A 23,420-nucleotide genomic window follows, 5' to 3' on the forward strand; every position below is an offset into this window, starting at 1 on the left:
CTCCAATAAGTTACTGAGAGAAATAGTACCTCCAATAAGTTACTGAGAGAAATAGTCCCTCCAATAAGTTACTGTGAGAAATAGTCCCTCCAATAAGTTACTGAGAGAAATAGTCCCTCCAATAAGTAACAGTGAGAAATAGTCCCTCCAATAAGTTACTGTGAGAAATAGTCACTCCAATAAGTTACTGTGAGAAATAGTCCCTCCAATAAGTTACTGTGAGAAATAGTCCCCCCAATAAGTTACTGTGAGAAATAGTACCTCCAATAAGTTACTGTGAAAAATAGTCCCTCCAATAAGTTACTGTGAGAAATAGTCCCTCCAATAAGTTACTGAGAGAAATAGTCCCTCCAATAAGTAACTGTGAGAAATAGTCCCTCCAATAAGTTACTGTGAGAAATAGTCCCTCCAATAAGTTACTGTGAGAAATAGTCCCTCCAATAAGTTACTGTGAGAAATAGTCCCTCCAATAAGTTACTGTGAGAAATAGTCCCTCCAATAAGTTACTGTGAGAAATAGTCCCTCCAATAAGTTACTGTGAGAAATAGTCCCTCCAATAAGTTACTGTGAGAAATAGTCCCTCCAATAAGTTACTGTGAGAAATAGTCCCTCCAATAAGTTACTGTGAGAAATAGTCCCTCCAATAAGTTACTGTGAGAAATAGTACCTCCAATAAGTTACTGTGAGAAATAGTACCTCCAATAAGTTACTGTGAGAAATAGTCCCTCCAATAAGTTACTGTGAGAAATAGTACCTCCAATAAGTTACTGTGAGAAATAGTCCCTCCAATAAGTTACTGTGAGAAATAGTCCCTCCAATAAGTTACTGTGAGAAATAGTCCCTCCAATAAGTTACTGTGAGAAATAGTACCTCCAATAAGTTACTGTGAGAAATAGTACCTCCAATAAGTTACTGTGAGAAATAGTCCCTCCAATAAGTTACTGTGAGAAATAGTACCTCCAATAAGTTACTGTGAGAAATAGTCCCTCCAATAAGTTACTGTGAGAAATAGTCCCTCCAATAAGTTACTGAGAGAAATAGTACCTCCAATAAGTTACTGTGAGAAATAGTACCTCCAATAAGTTACTGTGAGAAATAGTACCTCCAATAAGTTACTGTGAGAAATAGTCCCTCCAATAAGTTACTGTGAGAAATAGTACCTCCAATAAGTTACTGTGAGAAATAGTCCCTCCAATAAGTTACTGTGAGAAATAGTCCCTCCAATAAGTTACTGAGAGAAATAGTCCCTCCAATAAGTAACAGAGAGAAATAGTCCCGCTAATAAGTTACTGTGAGAAATAGTACCTCCAATAAGTTACTGTGAGAAATAGTACCTCCAATAAGTTACTGTGAGAAATAGTCCCTCCAATAAGTTACTGTGAGAAATAGTCCCTCCAATAAGTTACTGAGAGAAATAGTCCCTCCAATAAGTTACTGTGAGAAATAGTACCTCCAATAAGTTACTGAGAGAAAAAGGTCCCTCCAATAAGTTACTGTGAGAAATAGTCCCTCCAATAAGTTACTGTGAGAAATAGTCCCTCCAATAAGTTACTGTGAGAAATAGTACCTCCAATAAGTTACTGTGAGAAATAGTACCTCCAATAAGTTACTGAGAGAAATAGTACCTCCAATAAGTTGTTGATAGAAATAGTCCCTCCAATAAGTAACAGAGAGAAATAGTCCCTCCAATAAGTAACAGAGAGAAATAGTCCCTCCAATTGGTTACAGAGAGAAATAGTCCCTCCAATAAGTAACAGAGAGAAATAGTCCCGCCAATAAGTTACTGTGAGAAATAGTACCTCCAATAAGTTACTGTGAGAAATAGTACCTCCAATAAGTTACTGTGAGAAATAGTCCCTCCAATAAGTTACTGTGAGAAATAGTCCCTCCAATAAGTTACTGAGAGAAATAGTCCCTCCAATAAGTTACTGTGAGAAATAGTACCTCCAATAAGTTACTGAGAGAAATAGTCCCGCCAATAAGTTACTGAGAGAAATAGTCCCTCCAATAAGTTACTGTGAGAAATAGTCCCTCCAATAAGTTACTGAGAGAAATAGTCCCGCCAATAAGTTACTGTGAGAAATAGTACCTCCAATAAGTTACTGAGAGAAATAGTCCCGCCAATAAGTTACTGAGAGAAATAGTCCCGCCAATAAGTTACTGAGAGAAATAGTCCCGCCAATAAGTTACTGAAAGAAATAGTCCCGCCAATAAGTTACTGTGAGAAATAGTCCCTCCAATAAGTTACTGAGAGAAATAGTCCCTCCAATAAGTTACTGAGAGAAATAGTCCCTCCAATAAGTTACTGTGAGAAATAGTCCCTCCAATAAGTTACTGAGAGAAATAGTACCTCCAATAAGTTACTGTGAGAAATAGTCCCTCCAATAAGTTACTGAGAGAAATAGTCCCGCCAATAAGTTACTGTGAGAAATAGTACCTCCAATAAGTTACTGAGAGAAATAGTCCCTCCAATAAGTTACTGTGAGAAATAGTCCCTCCAATAAGTTACTGTGAGAAATAGTCCCTCCAATAAGTTACTGTGAGAAATAGTACCTCCAATAAGTAACAGAGAGAAATAGTCCGTCCAATTGGTTACAGAGAGAAATAGTCCCTCCAATAAGTAACAGAGAGAAATAGTCCCGCCAATAAGTAACAGAGAGAAATAGTCCCTCCAATTGGTTACAGAGAGAAATTGTCCCGCCAATAAGTTACTGAGAGAAATGGTCCCGCCAATAAGTTACTGAGAGAAATAGTCCCTCCAATAAGTTACTGAGAGATATTCGTTCTCAGAAAGTGTCACCTGAAGAAACCTGTGACATGGAGTTTCTCCATTAAACTTCACATACAAATTGCATCGAGAAATAAGAAACTATGAAAAAGTTTGACGGCCTTGAATTTACTGACGTCATCTACTGGGACTTGGACAGTCGCTTACATCTTTGGTAGTAATTGTTTGAGCTCAGTTCTTATTAGATAGCTTGTTATATCTCTGCTTGTGTTGACTTTCTAATGTATCTTACACTCAATGCCGTTATCACTACATCAAGTCATTGTCTAACGTCTAGACACATTCATGTCCACAACCGTGTCAACTTTTAGTTTGTAATTCTACTGTATACAAGAGAATTGGCTGTACACCCACTCGGTTACTATGACATGAGACTATCCTGACATTGGACAGATGCGAATTATTCCAACCAGATTATCAAGCGTGTGGACTGATGACGTCACCTGCGCCATTGTGTCCGTATGTCCAGATGAAAGCTAATCAATTATTCATTTATAGGTCACACTGATCAGAGCTGGTCACTTGACCCGTGAGGTGTTCAAGTGGACACAAGTGACTCACTTGAAACTTATGTTCCGAGAGCTGTCTATTGACATGACAAGTACATTAGTTCCGCATCTAAGTGTCATGTCTGACTGATGACAGCAAAGAAGTTGTCTCCCTTGTCCTGTGCCTACTAAACCTAAAGAGTCTGGGATATTTGGTTCCACTTTACTCCAAAAGGGAATAGCATTTTTGTTTTGTGTGGTCTGTCCGTCCGCCCGTCCCGTTTAGATCTCAAAATCTAGAAAACGTATTGACAATTCGCTCTAGTGATATTCTAAATCTTTTAAAGTTCTGGTGCAACGTCTGAAAAATTTAATTTTTAGAATTAACTATGCAAGTATTTTTTTTTTTCATAAAAAACACATAATTTGTACAATTATTCACTGTTATTAGTAAAATAAAAATACTAAGACTATTTAGTAAGAGAAGCGATTAATAAGCATATTGGGTTTTACTTTTTTACACATTTATGCAAACAATTTCAGATTTTTTTTCAAAAAAAATGTTTTCAAAAATATTTTTTTTTACTAAATTAAATATGTTCTATCATTAATAAAATTTTAAACAAAATATTTACTTAAAAAAAAGGGGGAAAATCTATTTAGTATGTATGTTATTCTATTATAATTTAAAGCAATTAATTATTATTATTTCATTATTTCACGTACAAAGCAATGCCCACATATTCCACATGGCACAGAAGTAAAGGGAAAAGTTTCTTAGTTGAGGCTATGAATGAGAGATCAGTTAGGTCAGCTTCACATTGAACTATATCTTCATGGCCAGCTTCACATTGAACTATATCTTCATGGCCAGCTTCACATTGAACTATATCTTCATGGCCAGCTTCACATTGAACTATATCTTCATGGCCAGCTTCACATTGAACTATATCTTCATGGTCAGCTTAACATTGAACTATATCTTCATGGCCAGCTTCACATTGAACTATATCTTCATGGTCAGCTTCACATTGAACTATATCTTCATGGTCAGCTTCACATTGAACTATATCTTCATGGCCAGCTTCACATTGAACTATATCTTCATGGCCAGCTTCACATTTAACTATATCTTCATGGTCAGCTTCACATTGAACTATATCTTCATGGCCAGCTTCACATTGAACTATATCTTCATGGCCAGGTTCACATTGAACTATATCTTCATGGCCAGCTTCACAATGAACTATATCTTCATGGCCAGGTTCACATTGAACTATATCTTCATGGCCAGCTTCACATTGAACTATATCTTCATGGTCAGCTTCACATTGAACTATATCTTCATGGCCAGCTTCACATTGAACTATATCTTCATGGTCAGTTTCACATTGAACTATATCTTCATGGCCAGCTTCACATTGAACTATATCTTCATGGCCAGCTTCACATTGAACTATATCTTCATGGCCAGCTTCACATTGAACTATATCTTCATGGCCAGCTTCACATTGAAATATATCTTCATGGCCAGCTTCACATTGAACTATATCTTCATGGCCAGCTTCACATTGAACTATATCTTCATGGCCAGGTTCACATTGAACTATATCTTCATGGCCAACTTCACATTGAACTATATCTTCATGGCCAGCTTCACATTGAACTATATCTTCATGGCAAGCTTCACATTGAACTATATCTTCATGGTCAGCTTCACATTGAACTATATCTTCATGGTCAGCTTCACATTGAACTATATCTTCATGGCCAGGTTCACATTGAACTATATCTTCATGGCCAGGTTCACATTGAACTATATCTTCATGGTCAGCTTCACATTGAACTATATATTCATGGTCAGCTTCACATTGAACTATATCTTCATGGTCAGCTTCACATTGAACTATATCTTCATGGCCAGCTTCACATTGAACTATATCTTCATGGTCAGTTTCACATTGAACTATATCTTCATGGCCAGCTTCACATTGAACTATATCTTCATGGCCAGCTTCACATTGAACTATATCTTCATGGCCAGCTTCACATTGAACTATATCTTCATGGCCAGCTTCACATTGAACTATATCTACATGGCCAGCTTCACATTGAACTATATCTTCATGGCCAGCTTCACATTGAACTATATCTTCATGGCCAGGTTCACATTGAACTATATCTTCATGGCCAACTTCACATTGAACTATATCTTCATGGCCAGCTTCACATTGAACTATATCTTCATGGCCAGGTTCACATTGAACTATATCTTCATGGCCAGCTTCACATTGAACTATATCTTCATGGCCAGGTTCACATTGAACTATATCTTCATGGCCAACTTCACATTGAACTATATCTTCATGGCCAGCTTCACATTGAACTATATCTTCATGGCCAGGTTCACATTGATATATATCTTCATGGCCAGGTTCACATTGAACTATATATATCTTCATGGCCAGGTTCACATTGAACTATATCTTCATGGCCAGGTTCACATTGAACTATATCTTCATGGCCAGCTTCACATTGAACTATATCTTCATGGCCAGGTTCACATTGAACTATATCTTCATGGCCAGCTTCACATTGAACTATATCTTCATGGCCAGGTTCACATTGAAATATATCTTCATGGCCAGCTTCACATTGAACTATATATATCTTCATGGCCAGGTTAACATTGAACTATATCTTCATGGCCAGCTTCACATTGAACTATTTCTTCATGGCCAGGTTCACATTGAACTATTTCTTCATGGCCAGGTTTACATTGAACTATATCTTCGTGGCCAGGTTCACATTGAACTATATCTTCATAACTCTCGGTTCATTGAATACATATGAATATTAACAATGTAATAATGATAACAAAATAAATCTCCGTATCCTGTGGTATCAAGTCGTTAGTCAAACTAACAATACAACAGTATCGGCAACACTTTCGACATGAGCACGTCTTTTCTTTTTTTGTATCGACGGAGATAGGGTTGTAGTTGTTGATAGGGTTGTAGTTGTTGATAGGGTTGTAGTTGTTGATAGTTTGTAGTTCATAGTTTCTGATATTCTTTCTGAAAATATTGAAACCGCCTTTTTCCTGCCTGAACGGACCACTTCGCGGGCAGATTTTGAGTTTGTCCCCACACAAACTGTAACCTTCTTATAATATAATGCTATGACACAGAACTTGAACTGCGCGAAGCTTTGGCTCTCTTGGGGAAAAAAAACGCTTAAGATGTCAATTTTTCATTTAGATTTAGCTAACAAAAAAGAATGTTCGTCTTTCAAAGTGCCTTTGGAATGTGAGTAGCATTGTTTGTATGTGGAGGTACTATGAGCAGCATTGTTTGTATGTGGAGGTACTATGAGCTACGAACTGCAGATGTATATCACTAAATAAAAGCTGTTGGATGGAACCAGAGAATGTTGAGACATTGGACTGCTTCATTATCTAGTGCAGTGCTGCGCAGTCTTTCAATAACACATTTAGTCTCAGTGAGGATTTGAATTCAAAGCTTCTCTGTAGACCATTTGTTATTGTCTTTGGGTTTCTTTGCAGCTCGGGTCTGTCTAATTAGGGTATGAAAAGAAACCTTTGGTTATAGCGACATTTATTGCCTGTCCATTTGAAGTGTACGTCTCAAAGGTAAAGTATCCTATGTCCAATGTATGTTACGTAACAGACTTAGACCGAGAGAGAGAGAGAGAGCTCTTTTGTTTCCAAGGGACGTAATCATATCAAAGATCGTCTAGGCATGAAATTAGTGTGACGTCATGAAACAACCAGCCAAGCAGATACAAACCTGAGCCCAGAAACACGCGCTAATGCGTAGTGACGTTGTCTGAATCACGTTCTGTGGATTGATGTTACATCATTACATCCAGATGCCATTGTTGATTGTAATTGAAGCCGCTTACTAGTACGAACAAAAGCTAGGATATCAATTTCAAATTCCGATATGTTGATCCGAGCAATATGAACAATAATAATAATAATAATGGTATTAGTAATAATGGTATTAATAATAATAATAATAATAATTAATAGTAGTAATCTTAATTATCCATGAGATAATTTATCTTACAATTTGTAAAGGTAAAATTTCAAACTCCTTGCCCAGAGTTGTTTTTTTAATCTTTACAGCCTTCTTACGAATGTTTCTCTGGAACAGCTTTCCAAATGGAGTTTGTTTGCACTCAATTTAGAGTTAGTAATTACATCTAGAAATATTCGATGGATACTAGTGAACAAATAGATGCTATCTTACTAGATTTTTGCAAGGCTTTTGACAAAGTTCAACACCATCGTTTGCTTAAAAAACTAAAATATTTCGGCATTAATGGTCCATTGCATCAGTGGATTAAGAAACTGGAACAGACGCAAAAGAGCAGTGAGATTCATAACAAACGAATATTTACATTTGACTAGAGAGTAACACCTTTAGTAAAATCACTAAATTTAGAAAGTTTTCAGGATAGAAGACTTAAAAGTAAAGTAGCAATTATACATAAAACACTGAACCATAATCTTCAAATACAAAAACAAAATTTAATAAAATACTCTGAAAGACACAAAGATAAAGGCACATTCCTCGTCCCATATGCTAGGACAAATCTGTACAAATGCTCTTTCTTCCCTAGTGCTATTATAGCATGGAATGGGTTGCCTGAGCCAGCCAGGAAAACCTGTGACTTGGCGGAGTTTAGGTCATTGGTTAATATGCATGACTAAATGCATGACGCGTAGGACGTAATCATCTTCTTTTTTGAAGTAACGTCTGTATCATATGCGATAATATAAGATGGTACCTGCTACATTAATTCCTATAAGCAGTGATATTCTCCCATAAACCTATTGGCGGTGAACAGAGAAACAAGCTTCATAACTCCTAGAGAGGGACAAATAATTCTTTTTAAGGTTGACAAAACAGATTTGGTACTTGGGTTATTTTGTCTTAATATAGTTGTTTTAATAAACAGTTTTGTTTGTATACAAGGAGTAAAAACAGTTTTGTTTGTATAAATTAAGTTGTATTTTCAACGGAAGTGTTTGTAAAAACAACACAATCACCTCTCCACGCTAAAGCTTGACACAAGACTAGCGACTGACTAGAGCTTAGATTTATGTGTACTCAACGATGTGTGAAACTATTAACTCGGGACCTTCTTAAGACAACTTGGCATTCAGTTCCCTGACAGAATGAGGCCGTGGCCAGGTATCAAATGTTTCTAGTGTCATCGTACCTGTGACTGCTAGGAAGGAACTAGGCTAATGTTAGGGCTCTCTTGAAACGACACACTATATCCCGCCGTGTCCTTCTTTGGGAGTGACCTAGACACATGAAAAACATTACCTTTGGTAGAAATGTATGATACTCCACAAGTATTATAATCAAATAACATGACTACAGTAGCAGAATCTAACGTCATGACTACAGTAATATAATCAATCAGCATGACTACAGTAACATAATAGGCATGGTTACAGTAACATAATCAAACGGCTTGATTACAGTAACATAATCGGCATGATTACTGTAACATAAACAAACGGCATGATTACAGTAGCTTAATCCATCGGCATGATTACAGTAGCTTAATCAAACGGCATGATTACAGTAGCTTAATCAAACGGCATGATTACAGTAGCTTAATCAAACGGCATGATGAGAGATACATAATAAATAGGCATGACTATAGTAATATTCAAACATAAGAAAACATATTTTAGAGACGTCCCTTACACAAGTTAGAAATATTCTCGTTCTTATGTTTTAGCTACAGTAACTGTCCTAGTACCAGTGCTGGTTCATCCAATGTATTAATTTGTGAACAAGACGAGTTGATTTTCCCTGTAGTCTAAATACAATTCATAGTCTAGAATTCTGACTACGATTGTTTTATTGATGCAAGATTACAGACACCTTTATTTATACTTAATCATGACTGTTACGAGCAGACGAGACTCTTAATTAAACATCAAAAGACTTATATATAGTAGATGATGAATCTTGAGAAACCATTAATGATATATCAACGATAACCTCGTTTGAATTAGCTCCATTTTTTGATGCCTCCTCCAACACGTATTCGCACCATTCCACATTCACGCTACGCTGCGTATCTAACTCCCCCCCCCCCTTGTTCGACAAGTTCGATGAATAGGGAACGTCTATCAGCCCATTTCCCAACAAATTAGTTAACACTTTGAAATTCTAACTTCTCAACAACATGTGCTAAGCAACACAAGACTCCTAACAATGTACATATTAATTATCCCAACACATCTATATTCTTCTCTAATGTCTATACAAAACACCATTCACACTGTGCTGCGTACGTAACAACGACCTACATGTCAACAATCAAGTCTAGTTGGATAGTCATACTTATCGCATAGAAAGAATCATTTTAATTAGTCCCAACTAAATGACTGCTACCATGTCGTGGCACAAAGTATCAGAAATCAAACTTCACCCCCCCCCCCGGTATGTCAAAACAAATGGCTATTGCGAATATTTGGCGCCATCTTAGCAACTATTCCAACAGAGATGTATTTTTGAAACAGTTGTTACATGAAAATGTGCAGAAATGAATTGTGAAGAAGATGTGCATGTGAAGAATAGAAAGAAGAAAAGAAAAGAAACAAACATGGTTGGTGTCTAGAGATAACAGAAGAAGAAACGTCTCTCTGTTCCACAGATTTGCAGCTTGGACTCAACTTCTATCAGCATCAACAAGAATTCCATTCAGACATCCCGTCACGTCTCGGGGCATTGAACAAACTGGCACACTGTAGTGCTGGGTATTTTTAGCTACAAACAGAAGGTAGACACCAGATTAGTATGGATGGATACCCAGAGATATGGTGTAAAACCCAAAACTAGTCCCACTGATACATTCTTTCAATATAGTTGTTGGATGAGTCTCAAACTTTTGTACGTAATGTATTGTTTTTTTTTTAAATAGACACAACTTCTGGTATAGCTTACATTTGTGACTAGGTGGTGTGACTAGGTGGTGTGACTAGGTGGTGTGACTAGGTTGTGTGACTAGGTGGTGTGACTAGGTTGTGTGACTAGGTTGTGTGACTAGGTTTAGAAACTTTTGTACGTAATGTATTTTTCTAAAACAGACACAACTTCTGGTATAGCTTACATCTGTGACTAGGTTGTGTGACTAGGTTGTGTAACTAGGTTGTTTGACTAGTTGGTGTGACTAGGTGGTGTGACTAGGTTGTGTGACTAGGTTGTGTGACTAGGTTTATAAACTTTTGTACTTAATGTATTTTTTAAAACAGACACAACTTCTGGTATAGCTTACATCTGTGACTAGGTTGTGTGACTAGGTGGTGTGACTAGGTTGTGTGACTAGGTGGTGTGACTAGGTTGTGTGACTAATTTATGCTACTAGGTTGTGTGAATAGGTTATGCGACTATGTTGTGTGACTAGGTTATGTGACTAGGTTGTGTAGGTTATGCGACTAGGTTGTGCGAGTAGGTTGTGTGACTAGGTTGTGTGACTCGGTTGTGTGACTAGGCTGAGAACACTTGTGACAACATTTGTGTTTGTTAAAGCCGCCATTAGTTTTGTTTTTTAAATTAAAATGAAAAACAAACAAACTTAGAGATAGAAATAGAAATAGAATTAGAAAGAGATAGAAATAGAAATAAAGAGAGAATTAGGGATAGAAATAGAAATAGAGATAGAAATAGAAAGATATAGAAATAGAGATAGAAATAGAGATAGAAATAGAGATAGAAATAGAGATAGAAGTAGAGGTAGAAATAGAAATAGTGATAGAAATAAAAATAGAGATAGAAATAGAAAAATAGAAATAGAAATAAAGAATAAGAAATAAAGAATAAGAAATAGAGATAGAAATAGAGATAGAAATAGAGATAGAAATAGAAATAGAGAAATAGAAATAGAGAAATAGAAATAGAAATAGAGAAAAAGAGAAATAGAAATAGAGAAATAGAAATAGAGAAATAGAAATAGAGAAATAGAGATAGAAATAGAGATAGAAATAAAAATAAAGATAGAAATAGAAATAGAGATAGAAATAGAGATAGAAATAGAGATAGAAATAGAGATAGAAATAGAAATAGAGAAATAGAAATAGAGAAATAGAAATAGAGAAATAGAAATAGAGAAATAGAAATAGAGAAATAGAAATAGAGAAATAGAAATAGAGAAATAGAAATAGAGAAATAGAAATAGAGAAATAGAAATAGAGAAATAGAAAAAGAAAAATAGAGAAATAGAGATAGAAATAGAGATAGAAATAGAGATAGAAATAGAGATAGAAATAGAGATAGAAATAGAGATAGAAATAGAAATAGAGATATAAATAGAGATAGAGAGAGAAAGAGAAATAGAAAAAGAAATAGAAATAGAGATAGAAATATAAATAGAGATAAAAATATAAATAGAGATAGAAATAGAAATAGCGATAGAAATAGAAAAAGAGAAATAGAAATAAAGAAATAGAAATAGAGATATAGATAGAAATAGAGATAGAAATAGAGATGGAAATAGAAATAGAGAAATAGAAATAGAGAAATAGAAATAGAGAAATAGAAATAGAGAAATAGAAATAGAGAAATAGAAATAGAGAAATAGAAAAAGAAAAATAGAGAAATAGAGATAGAAATAGAGATAGAAATAGAGATAGAAATAGAGATAGAAATAGAGATAGAAATAGAGATAGAAATAGAAATAGAGATAGAAAAAGAGATAGAGAGAGAAAGAGAAATAGAAAAAGAAATAGAAATAGAGATAGAAATATAAATAGCGATAGAAATAGTTAAAGTATTTGAGCATTCCACTTCTGGGTTTTGAGTAAATATAACAAAAAATGTTGATCATACCACTCTAGGAGTATACTTTATTGATAAAGAATGATAATGACATGAATACAATGATATGCAAATAGATTTTCAACAATTTAGGTCAACTTCCAATGAAACTAAAGAAATGATTTGGTGAAAGTAGCAATGAAACATCCAAAACTTCTGAAACCTTGTTTGTATTAGTTAACAGGCATGTCAATGGAAACAGATTAATGTTCGAGACGTCTGCAAATAAATGGAACATATAGTAGGGGGTATGTCCTGTGAGTTTTGCAAGGTAAAGACAGTGAATATGCAGACCACATAATACTCTTATCAACTGTTGGCATTACTTCCCAAAGTGCATGATTGTGTTCCTCCAGCACCAGTCTAATGTTAAAAGTGAAAACACCACGTCTGTTGAAGTAGACCTACCATTTGGAAAGGTATTGAACCCTAGCCAATGACCATTGTATTACACTGGGCTACATTGTACCACACTCTTCTGAGATTTCTAGATTATTAATGACTGATGTGACCCTTACTAATTCTAGTCGCCCTTTGGTCTCTCCTACTCTTCTGATCTTCGCTCCATCAACTGAGTCTCGTATGAGTTGTCCTGGTCTGTGGACAGTTTTGAATGACCAATCAACACTTTAGTACACACCACAGACACACACACACATACACTTATCTACTGAGGGAAACAATGACCATATTTACCAATCAAAAATTTAGTACACACCACAGACACAGACACAGACACACACATACACATACACTTATAAACTGAGGGAAACAAGCACAGGAAAGACTAACAATGTTACTTGAAAAGTTTATTCTAAAGCATAGAACTAAAGACAAAACAAATGTTTTTATAGAAAAGTAGGCTTCAAGTAGAAATGTTTATATAGAAGTGTAGGCTTCAAGTAGAAATGTTTATATAGAAGTGTAGGGTTCAAGTAGAAATGTTTATATAGAAGTGTAGGGTTCAAGTAGAAATGTTTATATAGAAGTGTAGGGTTCGAGAAGAAATGTTTATACAGAAGTGTAGGGTTTAAGTAGAAATGTTTATATAGAAGTGTAGGGTTCAAGTAGAAATGTTTATATAGAAGTGTAGGGTTTAAGAAGAAATGTTTATATAGAAGTGTAGGGTTTAAGAAGAAATGTTTATATAGAAGTGTAGGGTTTAAGAAGAAATGTTTATATAGAAGTGTAGGGTTTAAGAAGAAATGTTTATATAGAAGTGTAGGGTTTAAGAAGAAATGTTTATATAGAAGTGTAGGGTTTAAGAAGAAATGTTTATATAGAAGTGTAGGGTTTAAGAAGAAATGTTTATATAGAAGTGTAGGGTTCAAGAAGAAATATTTTTGTGACGTTACAGGCAAATAAAATGTAAAAAAAAAAGGAAATCTCAGGGACTAAATAAATGAGGCGGCTATGTCTGCGACAGAAACAAGATGTCACTGTGACAAATGGATATCTACATGTTAACAGACACACACACATGTGTGCGCACACACTCGCACTGCAAACACACCTACACTGCTTTTTGTCATGGTTCAAGTTGTTGTTTTTTAATTCTTTAAGACTTACTAAAACTACGTGACTGTAGACTTCATCACACACACACACATAGACACATCTACAGCCTCACAGATCTAGTCTCCACCTAAAGGAGAACAAAAGTTGGTCTGAACTCTGAAACCTATAGAGCGTACAATGGAGACATCAGACTTCAGTTTTCTTCAAGGCAACTTTAAAATAAAGAATCACTAGAAGATACTTAAAAAATTGCGTATCTAGGAATTTGGCGGCAAGGGGGGGGGGGGGAGCTTGACCTCTTTACGGGCCCCTACATTTTGACATTCGACGCCCGGGGGGGGGGGGTACTTGACCTCTTTATAGGCTCCTGCATTTCGACATTCGACATCATGACATGAGATAATGGAGTAATATTTCATGTAAAAACAAATTTCGAACACTCATTTGGGGGTCCTCCTCAAGTAGGAGCCCGGGAGATTTTCAAATTTGGAGCCACGTCCCCACCCTAGCTACGCCACTGTACTTCAAGTAAAAAACTTTCACATCACGACTCCTTGAAAAAGAGGTTCTATTTATATTTCATTGGACTGCGGTAGTGAGCATTGCTATGAAAATAAAAAAGATTTAAGAAAATAAGAATTTGAAGAACAATTTAAGATTTTAAAACTAATTATACAAATATTACTCTCTCTCTCTCTCTCTCTCTCTCTCTCTCTCTCTCTCTCTCTCTCTCTCTCACCTGTTTTCCACACTCATGACCAGGGGCGGACTGGCTATATGGGCAAATGGGCAAATGCCCGGTGGGCCGGTACCAAATGGGCCGGTCTGGTCGCGACCAAAGAAAATAAATCAATGCAGACAACTTAAAAAAAAAGTGACAGCAGCAAGACGCAAAGACCCGAACATGTTTTCTTCTTGTTGTTTTTTTTTTAAATTATTATTACAATTAATTTTGTTTGAAATTCAACAAGAATATAATTTTAAGAATTACACTTTACACTGTACGTATTATCATTTGTAAAACGTTAGACTGTACTTTCTACTAGGCATGAGCGGCATGGCCTTCAACACTACTTTGATGTCTTCGAGACTGTGTTTGGTTTGATCATTTTGCTGGTCGGCATGGGCCTTTGGTGGCACTCCTATTTTTGTTTTGCTCCTTCCCTCACCCGTCTTTTGATGGTTCCATGAAAGTTAACGAAAAAGAGGGATGGGAAAGCATAATTTAGAAAACATTGATATAACGCGGCAAAATGGGAGACAATTAGACAAAACACATACACACAGCCGCGAAATTGCAAACCAACCAACTTATTCACTCAATATGGGTATAAAGATAAGATAAGATAAGATAATTTTTATTGATCTAAAGTAATGGAAATTCAGTTTGACTACAATTGACAACCTCAGCGCAACTACTGTACAAAAACAGTAGTTCTGCGATTTGAAAAGAAAAAGTAAGTTTCTTGTTGTTTATTTGTAATAATATAGATCTAAAAATACTACACTTATGGCTTACAAGAAAAAAATTATTTAATTAAAACATAAATCTAGATCTAAATCAATTTTATACCGTTGTGATTAACGGCAAACTTATGCTTAGTATGAAGTCATTGATGATGAAAATTATTACAATAAGTACAATAATTTATATAGCGCTGTCACATCCGATATTTAATGAAAGGAGATTTAGAATCATTTATATTTTAAATAATATATTGATATACAAATCTCGTTTTTTGAGAATGTACTAGGACGAAGCAAGAGCTTTTTCACTTTAGAAGTACCTCTCTAACCGTTCTGCTTTCTCTTATCTTTTAAAGGAATATATATAGTTCGTCCATCGTAGTTCGATTATAACCACTTTGTTATCCAGGGGGCTGAGGGCTTTGCACTGGGGTTTTATGTCTCCTCGTGTGGCTGGTGAGACCTATGTGAGCCCGGAATGTTCGGCCGCACACTGGGCAGGTTATTCCAGCTGGAGCTAGTGTCATTGGCCTTGCTTTTCTTCTCTGGCGTTTTTCTTCTGCCAGCGTTGTTCTCTTTTCCTCAGCAACCTGTGCGCCAGTTTTCACAGCGCGACGCCATGATGCTCTGTCATGTGCCTCTGTCTCCCATGTGGATGGGTCTATGCTGAACGCCTTCAGAGAAGCTTTGAGGGTGTCCCTGAAGCGTTTTCTTTGACCACATTGAGAGCGCTTTCCTTCGCTTAGTTGGCCATACAAGTGTCGTTTAGGGATGCGGTGGTCTTCCATTCTGCATACGTGTCCAGCCGATCGCAGCTGGGATTGCATCAGGGTGTGTGAATGCTTTGCAGACCGGCTCTTTGAAGGACTTCAGTATTTGGTATTTTGTCTTGCCATTTGATATTCAGTATTTTTCACAGACATGTCATGTGGAAGTGATTCAGTTTCTTTGCATGTTAACTGTACACTATCCATGTTTCTGAGGCATAGAGCAATGTAGAGGAGGATGACGGCTCGATAGACCCCTAGTTTTGTATTTGTGGTGATACCACTTTAAAGGAATGGGTTGTCAGGCAGGAAAAACAATGATTTAGCATATTTTAAGTCACAGATCAACATGCATGACTAGATTGACACGTGAAATGCGTAGGACCTAAGTATTTTATTTTTTGAAGTAACGTCTGTAATCTATAAGTAATACCAAAAAGTTTGAAACTCATTAAGGCTGCTATTGTAGTGTCTATAGTTTTCAGACTACATACATGTAGATCTATAAATAGAATACATTATGTAAGCCTACGAAAGCATACATCCAGTTTTCGATGCGTTATCAAACTTAATATATTTTGAATAGAATTAGGCTTACACCTATGGTAAAACACATGGGCGTAGCCGAGAGGGGAGGAATTCAAACCATCACTGGCCTCAGATCTTATTGTCTGAAAGGGAAACTTTACTTACTTCCCCAGTGCAGCCAACTTAAGCAAACTACAGTCACCAAATTTCATTAGCGTAACCAAAAGGGGTTTTGTGTTTCCCCCCCCCCCTTTTTTTTCCAGTACAAAAGTAAAGCATTTTACCATTTTCTAACAGTCGCTGGACTCCAGAAGATTTAGTTTTTGATTTTTTTAGCGGAAGAGTAGCAGGCTAATTGCACTGCAGATACCTCAGAATATGCATTTTTTAAAGCTTAAAATAACGGAAATAATGATTGGATCCGGGGCTTCGCACCGGACCCCACTGGGGGAGCTTACGGCGCTCCCCCAGTCTTCCTAGCTGTAGCTGTCCCTTGGTGGTGTACCTTTTACTAATTATAGGAAGAGAGTATTCTAGAGTAGAAAAAACGTTTAAAAGAATGAAAGGTAAGAATGTAATGAAGATTAATTACATATACACACACTAATATATATATATATATATATATATATATATATATATATATATATATATATATATATATATATATATATATATATTGCGGAGGGGGTTTACCCCCCCCCCCCCACACACACACACACCGAAAGTACATGACTTGCCATTTGTGGGCCGGTTTATATGGTAATGCCCGGGCCGATTTTGATACCCAGTCCGCCCCTGCTCATGACTCAATCATTCATTATTGTCTACCTAATATTCGATATTGGAAGTGGCTTTGAGTCTTACAGGACTTAGAACCGCTGAACGTTAACGATGAAAATAGCTGATGACGTCAGATTCTCCCTACACAGTGGGGGGGGGGGGATGAGCTGTTCAGTCTAATGGAATAAATACAAACATCAAGTACAGAGACACTGGGCTTACATTTAGTTTGTGTGTGTCTCTGTACTTTGTAGGTGTCTCTTTACCTTGTAGGTGTCTGTACTTTGTAGGTGTCTCTTTACTTTGTAGATGTCTGTACTTTGTAGGTGTCTCTTTACTTTGTAGGTGTCTTTACTTTGTAGGTGTCTCTGTACTTTCGTGTCTGTCTGAAGTTTGTGTGTCTATAGCCAGGAACTTTTGTATTGTTTAGTTAGTTTTAAAACTCGTACACATTTCCCAATGAGCTCAACCTGGACTTCGAACTAAACTGGTGGAGATGTGGGTGTGTGTGTTTGTTTGTGTGTGTGATTGGTTGTTTGTGTGTTTGTTTGTGTGTGTGTATGTGTGTGATTGGTTGTGTGTGTGTTTGTTTGTGTGTGTGTGTGATTGGTTGTGTGTGTGTAATTGGTTGTGTGTGTGTTTGTTTGTGTGTGTGTGTGTGATTGGTTGTGACGTTATCAAACTCACACACACACACACAAGATAACAGCCAATATTTCGATCCCCATTCAATTCTTCAGCTGATACTCGCTGAAATAATTTTTTTCTAAAAAAAAAGATTTAACAAGAAAAAAAAATAGAACCAGTAGGTCACGGAGAGTGTACGGACATATACACAGAAATATCTGTCGACTTGAAATATATTAGTTATTAATAAATATATGGGGATGAAACCCCCCCCCCACCCCACCGGAAAAAAATCCTGACTACGCCCATAATACATATATATGTGTATATAGTGTGTATGTGTGTTTGTATGTGTGTATATAGCACAGCCCATACCAATCTGACGAAGTATATTGGGACGCTGTGGAGCAACAAACTCTTGGTACAACTCAATGTTCGGGGCGGAGCTTTCACGGGAGATTCAACTGGATTAAATGGTCTGTCAAACAGACGGGAGTGTCTGCTTCTTAAGTCTAGAGTTATTTGTCTGTCCAACTAATCAAGTGGTAGGCTTTTTATCAAAGAACTCTTTCTCTACTAGCCGTACTTGGTAGTTGGTTGTAAAATAAGGCACAAGAACTCTTTGGTCGCGAAGAGCAGTGATGCCCAAAATACGGCTCGAGGACCAGATCCGGCTTACGACGTGGTTTCATCCGGCCCGACGAAACGTCGGCACTAAGTGAAGAAAATCTGTATCCCCTTGTTTTTAAAATTAAAAAGGTTAAAAAATGTATTTTTACCTACGTTTGGGCCCTCACCTTTTTCTCTGATAGATTGGTAACATGGTAACATTTGTGTGTTTATGAAATGGGACTCTGTAGAATCTACCAAGAAAAATGAACTGATCTTCACTTTTTTGTGGAACATGTTGATAAGTCAACAAATTTGTTTTATTTAGAAAGTCTGCCTGTTATAAAAAAAACAACAACATATAAATGTCATTATGAAACAAATATGGCGACATTCTTAGTTTGAGTCGCAATTAATGAGATTGGACAATTTATGAGAATATTTACCAAAAAAAAAAATTCAAAAAAAAAAAAGAGTTGGTTGTAAAGTTATCTACAATGTTGCTCGCAGAGAAGTGGAGCAATTTTTCTGACGAGTAAAAAAAAAGATTAATTTCAAATATCCCATCAATTAATGTTAGTAGGCCTACTAGATCCACGACAGCTGGAGGTCACTTTCAAAGCCCGCGGGATACACATTTGAGACCAAAAGAAAATCCGCTATCGAGGACAGACGTAGACGGCGAAAAGAAAATCTAAATTGACCATCGGCGGACAATGGTTATGTTTTCCTCATTGACTCGAAGACAAGTTTTATTTTTATATTGTAATGTAGGGTGGCGCGGTCACTAAATGGTTAAGCGTTTGGCTTCAAAACCAAGGGTCTTGGGTTCCAATCTCGGTGAAGACTGGGATTTTGAATTTCGTGATTTTTAGGGCTCTAATGAGTCCACCCAACTCTAATGGGTACCTGACTTTAATTCGCGAAAGTAATAAGGTGCAATACATATTCACATTTAATGGTATTGAAAACAAATGTATCAACAAGTGGGTGTGGATGGAGAAAGCTAGAAATAAAACCTCCAGATTCTTAAATCAAAAAGTGTTGGCTCTGGCCTCTTCTTGGATTGTTTTCTCCAAGGGACGTAAATCTAGCAGACTTCATACTGTTTGAATTTTGTAAATATTAAACGAAAAAAGAAACAAACAAAAAATACATAAAAATACTTTTTAAAAAACAATTTTTATGCGAAATCATAGACATAAATAAATATAGACTGGAAAAAGGAAATAACTTCATGTAACTTGAAAACACGTATATCTATTGTATTCGGATTTCCGAATTCTGAAAAATTGAAAAATTGCATGATCTTCAGTCTTAGAGATTAAACAAAACTCCTAGACATAAATAAAGTTCAAAGAAATGCAAGTCACAAATTTTCATTTCATAAAACTCTATTATCGGCCAGTCTATATTTATTTATGTCTATGTGCGAAATGTAATTGTATTAATTAGTTTGGATCAGTCATGTAATTAAATTTGTAATAGATCTACACCAACAACAATAAATTTGTGCGAGTAATAATATTTTAACCAATTGTTTTTGTTTAGCGCTAGTGGTTTAGCTTTCTAAATATGTTATGATTCTATAACTTATCTGGACCAGTTGGACAAATGGGAAGAGGGGGGGGGGGAGAGAAAAAAAAGAGGGGGTGGGGGGTATCTAGGTGGATATTTTACTACCTGAATTCGACTTCGTGGCTGACGCCGGGAGCTCGGGCCGACGTGCTAACCTCTCTGCTAGTGAGATTGTATAGTTATAGATTGTTATTTCAATTTAGAGCGGCGGCCTATAAAAGGGACTAATTCAGCTAAGTACAATTCCTTTCTCTTGTTCAAGATATCAAACAAAATAATTATCAGTAGTTAATTAACCAATTGGTTAATTTATTTTTATTCATTCTTGTATTGTCAGGTAAAAGAAATATTTTTTGCAAAATTGATCCGAGATTGGGTGTGGGAGAAATAACGTGTACAAACGTTTTGACCAGACAGAGAAAGGTGGGTGGTATCAATCGGTATAAGCTTTATACAAAACACATGCACACAAAACATTTCCCTGTTTGTGCAGTTTTAGTTCAAGACTTGATCACCTTCAGTGGAGATAAACTGTCAAAACACTGACCGCTATCCAGTTGACCTGTGGTCTGACAGACAATAGAACTGGACAAAGCATGTGCCTCTATCCCCCAACCCGCAGAGTTATGCTATAAAGCGGCGGGTGGGATTGTTCTACTCAGACCCAGACTCAAAGTGGGACAAATCATAACGGGAGACGGAGGGAGGAGGGGGGACCACCGACCACATCTGTCACTTCACGGGGGGAAAAAAACTGGCCGCTAAGCGGGGTGTTCAAATAGCCCGATGACCAACGTTGATGGATAAAGTGGTCCCTAGATTAGAGAGAAGTCCCTGTGTGGCCCCAAGCTGCTGACGAGGAAAAATGACGCGTGTGACGTCAACAGTTTTATCTTAAAAACAAAATTTCAATGCATTAAGTTAACAAAAGGGAAGAAACTGAGTTTGGCCTGAGGCCTGAGTTGAGTTGAGTTGAGTTGAGTTAATGTCAAGCTTTGCAATAAAAAAAAGCAGCACGTAGTGAGAAATAAATAAACACATTGAGTATAGCGGGGACTAAGGACATTGAGTATAGCGGGGACAAAAGACAGTGAGTATAGCGGGGACTAAAGACAGTGAGTATAGCGGGGACTAAAGACATTGAGTATAGCGGGGACTAAGGACATTGAGTATAGCGGGGACTAAGGACATTGAGTATAGCGGGGACTAAGGACATTGAGTATAGCGGGGACTAAGGACATTGAGTATAGCGGGGACTAAGGACATTGAGTATAGCGGGGACTAAGGACATTGAGTATAGCGGGGACTAAGGACATTGAGTATAGCGGGGACTAAGGACATTGAGTATAGCGGGGACTAAGGACATTGAGTATAGCGGGGACTAAGGACATTGAGTATAGCGGGGACTAAGGACATTGAGTATAGCGGGGACTAAGGACATTGAGTATAGCGGGGACTAAGGACATTGAGTATAGCGGGGACTAAGGACATTGAGTAAAGCGGGGACTAAGGACATTGAGTATAGCGGGGACTAAGGACATTGAGTATAGCGGGGACTAAGGACATTGAGTATAGCGGGGACTAAGGACATTGAGTATAGCGGGGACTAAGGACATTGAGTATAGCGGGGACTAAGGACATTGAGTATAGCGGGGACTAAGGACATTGAGTATAGCGGGGACTAAGGACATTGAGTATAGCGGAGACTAAGAACATTGAGTATAGCGGGGACTAAGGACATTGAGTATAGCGGGGACTAAGGACATTGAGTATAGCGGGGACTAAGGACATTGAGTATAGCGGGGACTAAGGACATTGAGTATAGCGGGGACTAAGGACATTGAGTATAGCGGGGACTAAGGACATTGAGTATAGCGGGGACTAAGGACATTGAGTATAGCGGGGACTAAGGACATTGAGTATAGCGGGGACTAAGGACATTGAGTATAGCGGGGACAAAGGACATTGAGTATAGCGGAGACTAAGGACATTGAGTATAGCGGGGACTAAGGACATTGAGTATAGCGGGGACTAAAGACATTGAGTATAGCGGGGACTAAGGACATTGAGTAAAGCGGGGACTAAGGACATTGAGTATAGCGGGGACTAAGGACATTGAGTATAGCGGGGACTAAGGACATTGAGTATAGCGGGGACTAAGGACATTGAGTATAGCGGGGACTAAGGACATTGAGTATAGTGGGGACTAAAGACATTGAGTATAGCGGGGACTAAAGACATTGAGCATAGCGGGGACTAAAGACTTTGAGTATAGCGGGGAATAAAGACTTTGAGAATAGCGGGGACTAAGGACATTGAGTATAGCGGGTACTAAATACATTGAGTATAGCGGGTACTAAATACATTGAGTATAGCGGGGACTAAAGACTTTGAGTATAGCAGGGACTAAAGACTTTGAGTATAGCGGGGACTAAGGACATTGAGTATAGCGGGTACTAAATACATTGAGTATAGCGGGAACTAAAGACATTGAGTATAGCGGGGACTAAAGACAGTGAGTATAGCGTGGACTAAAGACAGTGAGTATAGCGTGTACTAAAGACAGTGAGTATAGCAGGGACTAAAGACAGTGAGTATAGCGGGGACTAAAGACAGTGAGTATAGCGGGAACTAAAAACATTGAGTATAGCGGGGACTAAAGACAGTGAGTATAGCAGGGACTAAAGACATTGAGTATAGTGGGGACTAAAGACATTGAGTATAGCGGGGACTAAATACAGTGAGTATAGCGTGGACTAAAGACATTGAGTATAGCGGGGACTAAATACAGTGAGTATAGCAGGGACTAAAGACATTGAGTATAGTGGGGACTAAAGACAGTGAGTATAGCGGGGACTAAAGACAGTGAGTATAGCGGGGACTAAAGACAGTGAGTATAGCGTGGACGACTAAAGACAGTGAGTATAGCGGGGACTAAAGACAGTGAGTATAGCGTGGACTAAAGTTATTGAGTATAGCGGGGACTAAATACAGTGAGTATAGCGGGGACTAAAGACAGTGAGTATAGCGGGGACTAAAGACATTGAGTATAGCGTGGACGACTAAAGACAGTGAGTATAGCGTGGACGACTAAAGACAGTGAGTATAGCGGGGACTAAGGACATTGAGTATAGCGTGGACTAAAGACATTGAGTATAGCGGGGACTAAATACAGTGAGTATAGCGGGGACTAAAGACAGTGAGTATAGCGGGGACTAAAGACATTGAGTATAGCGGGGACTAAAGACAGTGAGTATAGCGGGGACTAAAGACATTGAGTATAGCGGGGACTAAAGACAGTGAGTATAGCGTGGACTAAAGACATTGAGCATAGCGGGGACTAAAGACAGTGAGTATAGCGGGGACTAAAGACATTGAGTATAGCGGGGACTAAAGACAG

Source organism: Biomphalaria glabrata, chromosome 4, assembly GCF_947242115.1.
Source record: "Biomphalaria glabrata chromosome 4, xgBioGlab47.1, whole genome shotgun sequence".
NCBI lineage: Eukaryota > Metazoa > Mollusca > Gastropoda > Planorbidae > Biomphalaria > Biomphalaria glabrata.